Source organism: Ursus arctos, unplaced genomic scaffold (assembly GCF_023065955.2).
Source record: "Ursus arctos isolate Adak ecotype North America unplaced genomic scaffold, UrsArc2.0 scaffold_14, whole genome shotgun sequence".
NCBI lineage: Eukaryota > Metazoa > Chordata > Mammalia > Carnivora > Ursidae > Ursus > Ursus arctos.
Window position 1 is genome coordinate 23,215,042 of NW_026622808.1, and position 9,415 is coordinate 23,224,456.

Genomic DNA, 9,415 nt, shown 5'->3' on the forward strand with positions numbered 1-9,415 from the left:
GTGGTAGAGGTGACTTCAAGGACAGAGTCAAATAGCATGATTAATTTTCATTCACTTGTATTACTCACAGATTTAAAATGCTACTTTTTAAATTTTGTAGTCTGAGTATTATTTTTAATATTTTGTGCATGATTTTGGTCCATTTCAGGGGATCACCTACACCAACATAGTTATGGAATTTTTGTTCCAATCACTTATTTTGTAAAAAGCCATGTATTCCACACTTTTAAATAAAAATTATTCCAAATTCCAGAAATGCAAATTAAGTCCTGGTTAAGTCCTGCCATCATCTAGGGAAGGAGTATAGGATGCTAGAGAAAAAAATTTCCTAACATTGAATGATGGAGAAAGAATACATTAACCAATAAGAAAATAAGTAGCATTTCAGAAGGTGCCAAGTGTTATGAAGAAAAGGAAAATAGGGATAAAGCAGAGAGTGAAAAGGGCATGCTATTTTCATGGATATTTAGGCCAATTTTGTGAACAAGGTGACACTGGAACAGAAATCTCAAGTAAGAGATGGAAACAGATCAAGGATTGTGGGGGAAATGTGTGCCTGGCAGAGGGAATGGCCAGTGCAAAGGCCCCGAGGAAGGTACTTGTTTCCAAGGTTCAAGTCAAAGAAGCAAAGCCAGTGCTGCAAGGGGAATGAGCAGGAGGCAGACTGAGGAGAGACACTGTCAGACATGCTGAGGAGGGAAGTGGCCGATTTGCTACCTCTGAACCCTCAAGGCACAGGGACTTCCTTATCCACACTGCCTCTCCCTCTGTGTTCATTGTGTTGCAAAGGCATCCCAGGAATTGAACCAGATTCTATTCTTAGTGGCCTCTCTTGATTGAGTTCTGGTCCCTGTGTTGTGTCACCTTTTGGTTTATGAGTCCTGGCACCCTGTTGTGGTGACTGCTCCCACTCTACAGTCACCCACATGCAAGACACCATCCTCTCCTGGGTTGTGTTATTCCCCTGTCTTTCTGTCCCCGGCATCTTGATTGTGCCAGGAATGGATCCAACCCACGTAGGTGAGATCAGTGAGCTTTCCCCTGCAAAATGCAGAATTGCCAATTCCTAAGCCTCCCATGGACAAATAATATGTTTAAATATTAACATATATCTAGAAATAAATATAGATATAGATATCCTCAAAATTGAGCAATAGATTAAACAAACACTTCACAAAAGGAAGTGTCCACAGACAACAAAAGTTGGGCATTTTTATATCAAGCATAGAAGACATTGTTCCTGTATGTCCTGCATCATTTTTGGCCAATTCATTCTGTGTGGTCTGATAGGGGATGAGGTTAGTCCTTTCTCCCTTCTCTATGTGGCATCTTTTATTGATATTCTTGAGCTTGGGGTATTGGTCTCTTTTACAAACCCAGTGGGCACACTCTAATTCTCATTCCGGTTTCACCCGGTGTGCAAAGGGGTCCACAGACCATGTTCTATAATCTTGCCCACACCATGGCAATTCTATCATTTTGTACTCAATAATTAGCTTTGTATCATTCTGTCTGTGGATATTGTTTCATACACACATTTATTTCATTGTGCTCTGTCCTCACTGTTAGGATTCATGTTTCAAAAGTGCAGGGACTTCACCTTCTTTGTTCATTTTTGTTTTTTCCACCAAGTTTTGTGAATATATGTGTTTAATATAAAAAGCCCTAAGAATATGGATAGGTATAGAATGAACAGAATGAAGTGATTGCAGAACCAGGTTAAAATGTAAATTGAGTAGTTTCAAAACACCTGTTGCAGTCAAAATTGCATGAAAAACCGAAATGAACTAAAATAGAATATAAAATAGCAATCAGTAATGATATCAATATGGATTAATAATTCAATTGCCAAAGTCCTAGACACATAAAAACATAATACATAATGTTCTTAGAATGCTCAGTATTTACTTGTTAGAGTTATAAATTAGGTCTCAATGTATAAGGACATTTATCACATGGCAAGGTTGTATTTCAATTTTGTTGGAAAAGGTTAAATTTCTCAATAAATGCTGGCATAAAGGGATATCTGTCTGGAAGAATATGAAACCTGTCCCCTCCCTCAGACCTTACAAAAACCCAGATGGCTTATGACCTTGGGGTAAGGGTAACCAAACAATACAGTAGAACATCAATAAAACGACATAGATGTGTTACAGGTGGGGAACACCACTAAATAAAACATCTCGATCACCAGCAGCCTGGGGGGGGGGAACCTTACAGAGGTGTTAATATTGTTTTTGGTTGAAACTTATTTTATTTTAAAGATCTCATTTATTCATTTGAGATAGAGAGACAGAGAGAACACAAGCATTCTGAGAGACAGAGGGAAAGGGAGAAGCGGACTCCCCGCTGAGCTGAAAGCCCTCTGTGGGGCTTGATCTCAGGACCTAAAGATCATGACCTGAGCTGAAGGCAGATCCTTAACCACCTTTGCCACCCAGGTACCACTGTGGTTAAAACTTTTAAACAGGTAGCCAAAGGGTTACTGTCAATTTTCTGCAGGAAGAAAGTGTTACAAGGGTGAAGGCAGAAGCTGAAGGCAGCTGTGTTCCAAATACTGATGATCTTCACCCCAGGGCTTCTCTGTCTCTGTGCCATGGACATTCTGGCCAGAGCCTGCCCTGGGGAAGGGGGTGTCCTGTGCATTGTAGGATGTTTAGACATTCCTGTCTCCAGTCATCCCTCTCCAATATGAGAGGCAAAGCTGGCTCCAGACAGTGATCAGTGACCCTCCAGGGGACAAAATCACACCCAATCAGAACCACACATTGAGTGTAACAATCTCAACATACTTTTTCTAGCATCCCTATAATAGCAGTTTAATAATGAAGAAAATGAAAGACCACCAAAAGTGTGAGTAGCGGTCACTCAGTGAAATCAACATTAGCACTAATAATACATTAATTATTTAATAAAGTAAACCAGCAAACACAGTGATCACTCACTCTGGGCTAAGTTGAATTGGCTCTCAAGTGGTGATGGGTCAAAGTTACTGGTTTCCATTCTCTCTGACCCTGTCATCCATGGTTCACAGTGGTGTTGGACTCACCTGGCTGGGTGTGTGACAGGGAGGTGTCTGTGGAAGTCTGAATTCCTCCCTGGACAGCAGATGATAGAGACTAAAGCTCTGACCTCAGCCAAGACAGCAGGATGGAGTGAAGCATCGGCCTCCAGCCAGAATTAGGACTTGGAATAAACAGGCAAAGCATGACCCTTCCCGTCCAAGGCTGCACAGGCTGATGGACTGGCAACAAGGAAGTATTTAGAGCTCCTGTGTCTGCTCATTAGCACATTTCCCCCTTGTGAAACCAGGCTCTAAGTACATGATTCCCAAGTGGAGAAGTCCTCTGGACAGAAAGGATATTTTCCTAATAAATCTTAGTTCCCAAAAGACTAGGTTAGAGGTCAAGTGAAATCGAGTTTTCTTTTTCTTTTTTTTTTAATGTCTTTTTCCCTGAAATTGTCCCCTTCCTGACCTGTGAATCTCCTAGCATCTTACCTAGCTCCAGGTTATAATTTTCTCCTAATCTATGACCCAGTAGCTACCTGGATTAGGTCCCTTTATCTTCAGAGCATCAACATGTGATGGGGACTCAGCCATGCTATCTCTAGACAGGGTCTATTCTTCTTTTCAATAAGGCAGAGGAGTGAGGTCTTCTGATAATAAATCTTGGCCACTACACACATCGGCTTCAAGATACATTTGCCATTACAGTTAGGAATTTCTCACTTTATACAAGTAAAGAGCTGTCACTTAGCCCTTTGTCATAAAATGGTTGTAATTACAAGAGACGTGCTTAGGTCATTTTATGTACTAGAACGTGAGCTTGTATCTCACAGGGATAGTTTGATTTAATTTTTATAAAAATCTTGTCCACAAGTAAGTGAAGTACATTTATGAACTCCAATCTTCATTGTAGAAGTGGTGCTTGGTGGTGTGTAGTGCTCTGTCCACATTGAATATATGTGTATGTTGTGGGCCTTGAGTGTCATTCTGTCAGGACACTTCCAGCTCTCAAGCTCTGGGCTAGTGCTTCTCAGCCAGAGCCCTGGGGATGTCAGGCAACGTCTGAAGGGAAGCTGCTGAACACTTCCAATCCAAAGGAAAGCACCCCAAAAGATTATTATCCTACCACAAATTGCAACTTTTGTTGACAATAAAATTGGGGAATCCGTCTAGACCAGTATCTCTCCAACTTTAGTGTGCCTGCGTATCCACACAGATCCTACTGTGTGGTATCCCACTATAAATACAGGATCTTATCATAGGTCCAGGGTGGCCCAGAGAGTCTGTATTTCCAGCAAGCTCCTGAGAGATGTTGATGTGTAGATCTTGGTATGTGGATCACTCTTCATTAGCAAGGCTGTGAGCCTGGGATAGAGATAGGTGTAGGGAGTTTAAAGTCTATTGCACCAGACATGGTCATTGCACGAAATTATGATGGAAACCTGTATTCACTCATTCTTCAAGCTGTGTAAAATCTGTGTTTATTGCGTTTATAATTGACTAAAACAATGCACATATGAAAAAAACTTCATAATATGCACGACAAGGCCCTCACAAATATGTCTGGGTTCTAATATCCAGTGCCTTTAATGTCTTATTTGTTATAGCAAAGAAGAATTAAGGTAGCAGATTGTACAGGGTTGGTAATCAACTGTCATTACGATAAAGAAATTAGCCATGAGCATCCAGGTAGATGAAAGTAATCACTACAGTTCTCTGAATGTTCAGGAAGGGGATAAAAGAGTTGGTGTTGGAGAAAGATAAATGTTGGCCTACTGGCTCAGAAGTTTGAGGAAAAGCCATGAGCAAGGAATGCAAGCAGCCAGCAAGAGACACTGGAATTGGAAGGAACTGAGCCCTGCAGACATCTTGCTATTAGCCTGATGAGACTTCTTCCAAGCTTCTTCTCCAGAACAGTAAGAGTATGTATTTCTTTTTTTAAGCAATTAGTGTGGGGTATTTTACAGCAGCAAGAGGAATCTCATATGGAAATAGTCAATAAAATTATTTGAGGAAACTGATTTTATGTCTTCCAATTCACTCATAACTTCCCTTGGATAAGGGCAATTTGCAATACAGAACCCACATTAAGTAGATAAAAACCTAAATCTATTTGAAGATATTCTATCCCATCAGCTGGTACAATAAATACCTCCTGGTTTAAATGTGCATGTGGTCTGATTACGAGGCCTTTGAGACAGCGACATCGGAAAGAAACTCATGGTCTGAATTAAAGTCATCCATTGTCATTTACAATTTTGCATGTATATTTCTGCATCCTTTTCTTTCATGTTGATTCAACATTCATTCTTCCCACAATCACCACACTTGACTGTTTTCTTTGGAGTAAAAAAATTGATTTCCACATATTTCATTCTTTTCTTACAACATTCATATGATGTTATGTTTAGCATTGCACATTGCCTTCATGAATAAGAAAAGAGGCTCAGGATTTGAAGTTTTAAACAATTACCTAACAAAGCAGTTCAAGTTTATGCAACAGTCTTAATTATACATAAATGGAAACCTGCACTATGTGCTCTTCATTATTGGGGTAGCTCCTTTAACTCATCAAATTCTACCCTTTAAATATGCAGTTTATTGTGTGTCATTATATTCCAATATTGAATTAGGTGGGAAAATATCTACGGCGCATCGATAAGGGTAGGATCTAGAGCACAGGTAGCTGACTCTCCATTGACGGTTTGCAAGATTGCTCTCTAAGAAGGAAGGAAAGCAAGTGTCAATTATGGAAGTAGGAACAGTGTGATGAAATTCAAATAATTCCCATAAGTTCATTTAAATTGTAAAGAGTTTGCTTTCTTGAAATAAATATGTACATGAATATACATACATTTACATACACACAACACTTAGCCTTGAACATTCTTTGGACCGACCAAGATATTTTGACACATTTCATCTTGCGCTAAATCATCCCTGGAAATTAGGATTATGATTCCACCTTGCCTTCAAAAGATAAAGAAGGCTGGAGGGATTACACAGTAACAATTGCATAATGAAGTAGTGAGAGCTTATTGTGCACCTCACGAGTTTTATGGAAGTGTAATCATGCAGTATGTACCCATGATTTCTCAATGACTCTTTCAATTTCCAATGTTGTACATTTTAAATATGTACGGTTTCTCACATGCAATAATGCTCTAGTAATATAATTAGAATTTAAACATTCTAGGGGTGCATGACTCAGGGTCAGATCTGGAGCACAGGTAGCTTTGGCACACCTATCGTGGTGGGAGCACTCTCGTCCAACTGTGGAAAAGCATTGGTTCATGTGTGGATGTTAAAATAGTGGAATTAAATTAAGACAATTCACATATGATAAACTCACTTATTTTGTAACTAGAAGATTACGTACATATGTGAAAGGAGTAAAATGACATGAATTGGATCAAGACAGAAGAGCACTGCAGCCACACACCTCATGGATCAGCCTTAGAAGTCACAACTGACTTCAGACTCATGGGAATCCCTGCAGAGATCAAAACAGCTGCCTACTCTACGATCTACTTTGATAATAAAGACAGTATATTAGCCATTTTTTTAAAGATTTTATTTATTTACAAGTCAAGAGAAAGAGCAACCTAGAGAGAAGGCATGAGTGGCGGGTATGGGGGATTGACAGAAGGAGAGGGAGAAGCAGAGTCCCTGTTGAGCAGGGAGCCTGTTGGGGGGCTTGATCGCAGGACAACTGGATCATAATGTGAGTCGAAGGCAGATGCTTAACCAGCTGAATCACCCAGGCACCCCCATCCTAAGCCATTTTATTTTAGGATGCTTTGTATGCAGCAATACTAAGTGATATAGTAATCGAATCAGGCAGAACACATGGCATTGTAATAATCTGATTCTTTTTATTAGGCATTTGTTCTGACACTTGAAATTAGCTTTCAAGATGACTGTTCTTCAAGTTTATCTCAGGTAACTGTATATAAAAACGACTCCATTGAAACCCCTCTGACGTAACATGGAAAGATTGGAAGGACATGCATGTGTGTGCAGAACTTGAGACCATGGATCACAACCTGGACAGGAATCCAAGCTTTCTGGTGAGGTCTCCTGTGGTTATGAGGATCATATATAATGGGTGATACTGATAAGTTCATTCGCTGCCCCTTTAGAGGTTTTGGAGGTTCATTTAGAGAAATGGAAGGATTCATATTTAATGTAGTACAGGAAAATTTCAACCAGAATCCAAAAAGTAATTTAATAAAATGCCCAAACATGCCAAGTTTTTCATCTAATGAATACATTTTACAAATGAAGTTTGATATGCCATAATTCAATGAACAGATGAGTGCCTGAGGAGAAATATTTTGCATAGCTATCAAAATATTTTTTTAATAATTTACTTTATCACAATAAAGCCAAGGTTGATTCTCAGGCCATATATTGTTACTCTATTGTAACCATATTTGTCTTTCTGTGTAGATTCTACTTGGAGACATGCATTTTATCATATGTATATATAATTTTATTTTTTATTATTTTTTTGCCAGTGACTATGGTAGGCATGGTGGACACAAGCTGTGTAACAGGACAATATCGTATATGTAGAAAATTCCCCACGATTAGCTCTGACCATCAGTACGTCAGTCTGCATCCTCTGCAGGAGCAGGGAAGGTAGCAATACACAAAGGAATGATGCTTACAAAATGAAGCACATGGTCTCAGATTGTTCTCTGTTATAAACTTGTATAAATAGCTGTGGTGGCCAAGAGTAGAGTTTTCATAAAAGTACCATTCATTCAAAAGAAAAAATAGTCAGTATGACATATTGTATTCGAGAAGAAATTTTTGTTAATAGATTCATATAGACCTTTGGGTAAGTGACAATGTCCAAATAGTTCTCACCTGAGACTAGGAATGACACTGAGAGAGTAGGAAAATGACAAAGGGAAAATCTCTTGGATGTCAGAGTTACCACAAAGCTTAATAAAGTGAGTTACAAAAATTAGGCTGAAAGGAAAAAAAATAGAAATTCCTGGAAAAAAATAAAAGAGGTATGTCCACTTCCACAATGATCAAAGTATCTCAACTTTTGGATCAGGCTTTGGGCCCGGGAATTATGGGCACTTCTTCAGCCCCAGGATGATTGTCCCTTTCAGAGCTGCCATCCTATAAAATCTCATCAGAGCCCTCTTTATGTCTCTGTTCCTCAAGCTGTAGATGAAGGGGTTCAGCATGGGTGTGACCACTGTGTACATCACCGAGGCTACTGCATTTGATTGGGAGCTCTGGGGAGCAGCAGAGCTAAGGTACACTCCTAGGCTCGTACAATAAAATAAAGAGACAACCGAGAGGTGAGATGTACAGGTGGAAAATGCTTTATACTTGCCCTGAGCTGATGAGATTCCATGTATGGAGGAAACTATCTTAGAGTAAGAGTAAAGGATCCCAATGAAGGGACAAACAGCCACCAACATAGCTGTAAAATACATCATCATATTATTGAGAAACGTGTCAGAACAGGAAAGTTTTATCATCTGATTGAGTTCACAGAAAAAGTGGGGGATTTCCACCTCTGTACAGAAGGACAGCTGCAACACCATGGAAGTGTGTAACAAGGAATGCAAGTCATTCACGATCCAGGACACCAGAACCATCAGTCCACAAAGCCAGGGGTTCATGATGACCGTGTAGTGCAAGGGGTGACAGATGGCCACAAAGCGGTCGTAGGCCATCACAGCCAGGAGGAACATGTCTAATCCTGTAAACAGTATGAAAAAATACATCTGTGTGATGCAGCCTGTGTAGGTTATGACTTTACTCTGTATCTGGATGTTCTACAGCATCTTAGGGATGATGGTAGGGGTGACACAGATGTCTGTAAAGGACAGGTTGGCCAGTAAGAAGTACATGGGCGTGTGGAGGTGGGAGTCTGAGCTGACGGCCAGGATGATGAGCAGGTTTCCAAACACAGTGATCACATACATGGAGAGGAAGAGCCCAAATAGGAGGGGCTGCAGTTCTGGTTTCTCTGAAAATCCCAGAAGCTGGAACTCTGAAATTCCTGTATAGTTCCCTGGGTCCATGTGCTTGGAGGTGACTAGCAGTACAGGGGAAAAATAGCAAAACTAATTTTCACACAAATTGTCATTGCTCACATTGTCGAAATGCAACAATTTCTATTTTCCAGTCAAGAAACTAATGGCAATATTTTGTGAATGGATTCAATCTCCTCGAGTGGATCCCCAGTCCGTCTCTGATTCGGAATTTTTATCACAACATCAGATGTCCCCCCAAAGGGTCAGGTACATTACAGTGTCAGTAAGAAGTTATTTCATGCATTTGAGGAATATGTAGAGCCTCAAACATGTTTTGGAAACCCTGGTCATAGAGTGCTGAAAGGCAAATATCCCTATAATTCAGTGATGGGGATAGGGT

General features: G+C 40.0%; 1 pseudogene; it reads right to left on the reverse strand.

Annotated features, from left to right (window-relative positions):
* Window positions 1–8,094: 8,094 nt before the first annotated feature.
* LOC113249132 (olfactory receptor-like protein OLF4) lies at window positions 8,095–9,063 on the reverse strand (annotated as a pseudogene).
* Between the last annotated feature and the right edge of the window lie 352 nt (window positions 9,064–9,415).